This window comes from Anopheles coluzzii, chromosome 2 (assembly GCF_943734685.1).
Source record: "Anopheles coluzzii chromosome 2, AcolN3, whole genome shotgun sequence".
NCBI classification, from domain to species: domain Eukaryota; kingdom Metazoa; phylum Arthropoda; class Insecta; order Diptera; family Culicidae; genus Anopheles; species Anopheles coluzzii.
Window position 1 is genome coordinate 87,096,458 of NC_064670.1, and position 6,046 is coordinate 87,102,503.

The window sequence follows — 6,046 nt, forward strand, 5'->3', positions numbered from 1 at the left end:
CAAACTGATATGGAATCGATTCAAGCTTACAATAGTTAATTAGATAGGTAATCCATAACTTGACTGAATCGTGAATAAGTAGAAAAAGGTTAAGGAAAAAAGCATGTTATAAATCTCATGATAATTTAAGGACGGTCCCGTGGTGCAGTCGTCAATTCACGTGATTTAACAACATGTCTGTCGTGGGTTCAAGCCCTGTATGGATCACCCTGCTGTAGCAAGGACTGACTATGCGGCTGAGTGTTACTAAATAATTCTCGAAACCCTTCATAGGGTCGGCATGATCGCGTACAACAATAATTACAATTTGACAGGATATTGAAAAAAAAATCGAACACTTGTAGCAGATAGTCTAAAGACAGTTAAAATTTAAATTTATTTTTTTAAATAAAATATTATAAATAGTCAGCAAGAGGTAATGAAATGTGTCTCTAGCAGACTTTTAACATTTCAATAACAAATTCTTCAATACTCGTGTGGTAAACAAAAAGATGTACCGTATTCATATTTACACACCGGAGACTATTTGTACTAAGCTATCAACGGGATAGTAAATCGTAATGGCCGGGGCGATCAACGCGGTGATGAGTTCTTGTTGGAGCTAGTGTTTGGAGCCATTGGGATAGTTTGATGTTTGTTATATTTTATTTGCTTTGAGCGCATTTAAGACGTTTTCAACTGTTATCAAAGTAAGTTAGCTAAAGTAGTGTTAAATTAGTTAAAGTAGTAGTAGTTAAAAACACAAATGAAGGAAGATTTGATATTTGTTTTATGAATAATCTTTCAACACAATTTTTATATTTTTTTCTATTTTTTTCGGCGATATGGTCAGACAAAATGTATGAATATGTATAATTTTTACAAAGAAGTAATTTATATTTTGATTTAAATCATGTTTTCTTTGTTGATACATGTTTGGTTCCTTTCCATCTTTCTCCAGTGTACCACTTAGTGTTGGTAATATTTGTAATTTTGTAATTTTTTTATTGTTTTGGTTATTTTATATACTCTATAATATACTCTTTTATGGTTGTTTTAGAGTGGTGGTCTTTTTTATTTGGATCAGGTTTACTAAAACAATCTCCATAAATTGAACTATTTTTACAAAGTTGGCCATAACATCGAGAGAAATTGTAGCCTTGCAAATGCAAAACTTGTCTACACTATTTACTAATCAGCGAAGGAAAGAAGAACAAGTAAACGGATTGTTGGACTCAAGCATTTTCTTTCTTTCATATCGCAAACCATCTTTTGGTAGTGCGCAAAACAAGAAATTCCGCTCACGAAAACACCATTCCGTCCTGAATGCTGATGAGAATGGTTTTGCATTTTTATCGCGCTACGTTCGTTGCCAATATGTATGAATGTGTTTATACAGAGCCATTTTTTTGTTGTTTTGTTTTAGCAAACTCAAGAAAGGATGATACTGGGTGGGAAGAAAAACGCAAAAAGAATACCGAAACCTGTAAATGACGACAACGACGACGGCGGCGTCAGCGACGATGGTTGACGTTTGAACAAATAAATATGGCGCCAATCCTTGAGGGAGAGCTGCCATTCTTCGCGCCACGATGATCTCGCTGTTTTTTGTTGTTGTTGTTGTTTATGTTTGCGCCTTGTCTTCCACCTTGGCGCACACGTACGCAACGGAGACGATGGGTTTTGCGTGTTGTAGCTGGCCAACGGCAGGTTACTATGGTAGCGTTGAAGAGTATCATCATCAGGCGATGGCCTCCTGGTCTTGTCAGCAGATAAGTCGTACATTTTGCTTGCTCTAGTTGTCGCTATTCTATTTTGTTCAAAGCGGGTCGTTGCATTGCCAGGGTATGGTGGGAGTTTGTTGTGTCATTTCCAAATATTTAAGAACGCAAAGAATCGCATCGTGCGGGTATGGGCATAAAACATCAGAAGAAAGCGTAAAATCTTGACCTCGTTTGTTTCAGACGCAGATTTAACCCAAAAAATTCATAACACAAATGAAAGCAGTCTGAAAATTAAAAAAAAAAAGTAACGTAATATTATATCTAGTAAAAGAGAAGCACAATCACATATATTTATTCAGTTCATTTTCTGTGTAACGATCTGGAATTATTTTTAAGATTCATCGGATATTGCTCCCAAGTAACTTGACGAAAATTCACATTCAAATTATTTAAGAAACTTATTTTTAGAAGAAGTGATTTGTGTTGATTATAGTTATAATTTTTTTCAAACGAGTAATATTTTTTTACTAATCTAATCTAATCTATTTTTTTAATATCTAGTCTGTTCACGCGCTGTTTATGCGTTCCTAGAGCATCAGTATAACTCGAGTGCCCGCATAAGTCAAATATCACTTTTCAGCCAAAAAATGACAATTAATATTAAATATAGGACTTGTATGCACTTAATTGTTTATTTAATACAATTCGTGCAGATAGTTCTGATTTTACCAACCTTTAAACAATAAAAAAAACATTTGATTAATTTTGGAGGAAATTGTCACATGAACTGTCGAATACTCATGAACTGTGTAAGTCGAGAACCGTCTGTAGTTTTTTTGTATAACACATTTTTGTTCAGTGTAACTGATGTATGAAAGAAATTATAAATTTATCTTTGTGAAGAAATTTCCCAAAATTTTAAACACATTATTTGCTTGCATTCAGCAAAGTAAGAGATCTAACGAGAAACAAAATAATAGTTTATCAAATGCATATAACAATTTAATAACGTTGTCTAAAACGTGCCCAATGGCTCGATCTCATTGATATATTTCGGGAAGTAGTGCTTCAACTGAACACTGTACACATTTCTTTAAATGTACTATCATACGATGCAACCACTTTCTACTCCATGGAACCATCTTTGGTGCAGGATCATGTTCCTAGCTTCTTTGCTCGCAACCGTCTACTTACTTTCAATTCCAATTCCAAAATGCCTGACACCTTTCGCTCAAGATGGTGTGAATGATTTCCCGGGCTTCCTTTTTCTTCTGACCTGTTCCGTCGGACTTCCCCCGATGGTGGTGCCATTGTAATTTTTTAATAAAGCTCAACGTAATACGGGCACGCGATACGCAATGTTCTGAAAAAAAGTAAAGTAAAGTAAAATCGTCAAGTGCTGCGATGAGAGTGTCATTTTATTTTGCACCAACATAAATGGTACCAACGCAGCGGCATCGGGGGAGGTGTGCGTGTTGGAGGTAGTGTAAAGTCAAGATACTGTTCCGCAGCGACACAATGCTCAAACGAGTCCTTTTCGGTTCGTTTCGTATCCCGTTGCTGCTGGTGCATTCCTTCGCGCATGTAGTGTTACGCGCATGTTGGTTTCGCTGCACAAACGCCACGTCTTGGCAGTGATAAGAGCATTTCAGATAGTATCACTTACAGAAGGCATAGTGGTGGGACGGAAATTGAAGGAGGAGGAGGGAGGGGGGGAATTGAAGTGAGCCTTCCAGATCGAGACGATAGGGCTATTATGAAGGTGATAAATGTTGAAGTACACATCGTTAGCACTAAGCTGAAGTGTGGAATGTCGCTTAAACGAAGCGTCGTTGGAAATGCTGAAATTTCATCCCCTTGATATTGCGCGTTTCCGAGAGGACTGTTTATATTTTCTTCAAGCGAACGAAACGAAAAAAAGGCTCAACAATGCAACTCATGTACAGCCAGTTCAGTGTTGTTGGGTGAATGTTAAAAATGCGCAGCGTTACGGTACAAATGGGAGGTTACGGGTACTATTTTTTAAAGCACTATAAGTAGAAACGGTGCGGTCTTACTGCTGCTTCTTAGTAAATTAACAAATAAAGTAAATGATTGGTTTCTAATCAATGGGTGAATGAGAACTCAAGGTAAAATTTGCATCATCAGATGAATATTTTCGATAACTAGAGTTTTTTTAAATATAAATAAAAAATATATAAATGCCTCATCCAATGTTGATATAATAATGGTTCATTTCATTACATTCTTTTAAGGGTATTCTTATTGTTGAATGACTTTTCTAAATGTATTCCATTCATTATGCTTATCCTTATGGTACACCCACCTTTTGCCAACTTTCAATAGGATATTGAAGATTTAATCATCACAAGAAAAGTGAATGGAAATCATTTGCATAACCTATAAGGCGACTGTCTATTTTAATTATCCCATTCAATAATTTGAAATTAAAACGGCCGAAGGGCAAAATTTATATGTAGAAGAGAGAAAAAAAACAGCACTGCAAAAGCAAATATTGTTTGAGATAATAATTGAAAAGTTATGCAAATCTAGCTGCGGTTTCGATTTGAGAACCCAAAAACCCCAAAAACCAAATAAAACGTTGAATGGAATGGGAAGAACTGTCATGTTTCTAGCAATATTGTATAAATTTTCATTAATTTACAAAAGAAAAACGTCCCTGAACTGTGTGGAGTTGGAAAGATTTTTTGACTGTGCGATGGACGAAAACGGGCGCCCCGGGATCGTGTGACATGGACGGGATTAGCTTTTATTTTCTGACGTATCATTCCTTCGATGTCCTTTTTTCTTCATCACTGCATACGAATGATTTCCCTCCTTTGTTGCATTAAGAAGTTTGCATTTGGGGAGGCCATCCCCCGGGTTCCTTTTGATGGGTAGTGGTGGTGGTGTTGCGTAGGAAATGGTTTGCGATTAAGTTTGCGCATTCAAACCGCAGCAACCGCTGCGCAAGCTTGTCAAATGTGTCAAACGTCTATAAATATTCATCGAGTGTCAATATTGAGGCGGGAAGCTAGCCTCCGCCTTCCAGCTCTATTCATCGTCATTTTCACACGAAAGAGGGCCCATTTCTAAGGCGATGAAATGTTAATGTTGGCTTCCTGGCTTTGTTGGGTGAAGGGAGCTGTGGGTGGATTTCTTACTTTTAATTAATTTTCTTCGTATGGGGAAGACGTAAGATTTACCATTTTGGCAGATTTTTGGCATAGGACCATTTAGGCACAAGATAAGGAAGAAGTGCTGATTACTCAAAGAGAGATAAAAGTGCTCACATTATTCCATTTCATGTCACTTTTAAATGGTTACAAAATCAGTTATTGAATCAAAACAAAGCGCTTGATTTAAAAATAACAAGTCATGCAAGTGGATGTTCTTGTAATGATGAAGTAATGTGGGTACCGAACGGATTTTCATAGTTTCTGCAGCAATAAAGAGAAAAAGCAAATTTTATGCTAGTTAAAAAATGAAAATCCGAAGAAAAAAAACAAAAAATCCAGAAACGCTCTTATTGATGAAGTTGAGTAAAATAATTTTCATTTCGCGGTTTGCATCGTTATTCCGCGTGAAAAGTTAATCAAGAAACGATCGTCGCCTTCCGCTTCAGAAAAGGGTTACGATGTTGGAAACAATTTCTTTTGTTTCAAGTTTTTAATGAGGTTATAAAAATGAAAGAATTTCAACACAATGTCTTGTGGATTGCTTCTGGGCTGTGGTATTTCTTGCGTAAAAATCAGCTGCAGGCGATATGTTTTTTTGTATACTGCGCGAAGAAATTTTCGTATAATTATCTGCAGCTTTGCTTTCAATTTTCCTTTTTTTTTTTGGTTGCTGAAGTGTTCAGAAAATAGCAGAAAATCTTTGTAAATTCCATCCATTTCAATAGAAGGAGTTGGCGTTTTTGTTTGCGTATCGACGTATCTTCTGGACTTTGGCTGCGCTGCTGGACCACTGCAGCAAAACGGGCTGCTGCAATTGCCTCACTTGAGAGGCACCCGGGCGTCAATCAACCGTCAAGTTTGGTAACCCCTAGCAACTATGGTTCATCCCTTTCCCTGAGCTGTACGCTGGCTCACTGGCCGTTGGATAAATACGTTGTCATAAGTCGTCAAACAATCGCCACTTATGTCAGCGCAGGGGGCAACACTCGTACCGGCGTGCGTGCGTGCGCGTGGTACCTTTCCGCATCTGTACAGCTGTGTATTGGCCGTAACGGATTACGATGCTGAAGCTTCGTACCCAGAAGTAGGAACCAGATTGATGGAACAACAAAACCACCCGACAGCGGGCGCATCCTTCAGCAGTTTTTCATTAGATTTGGGTGT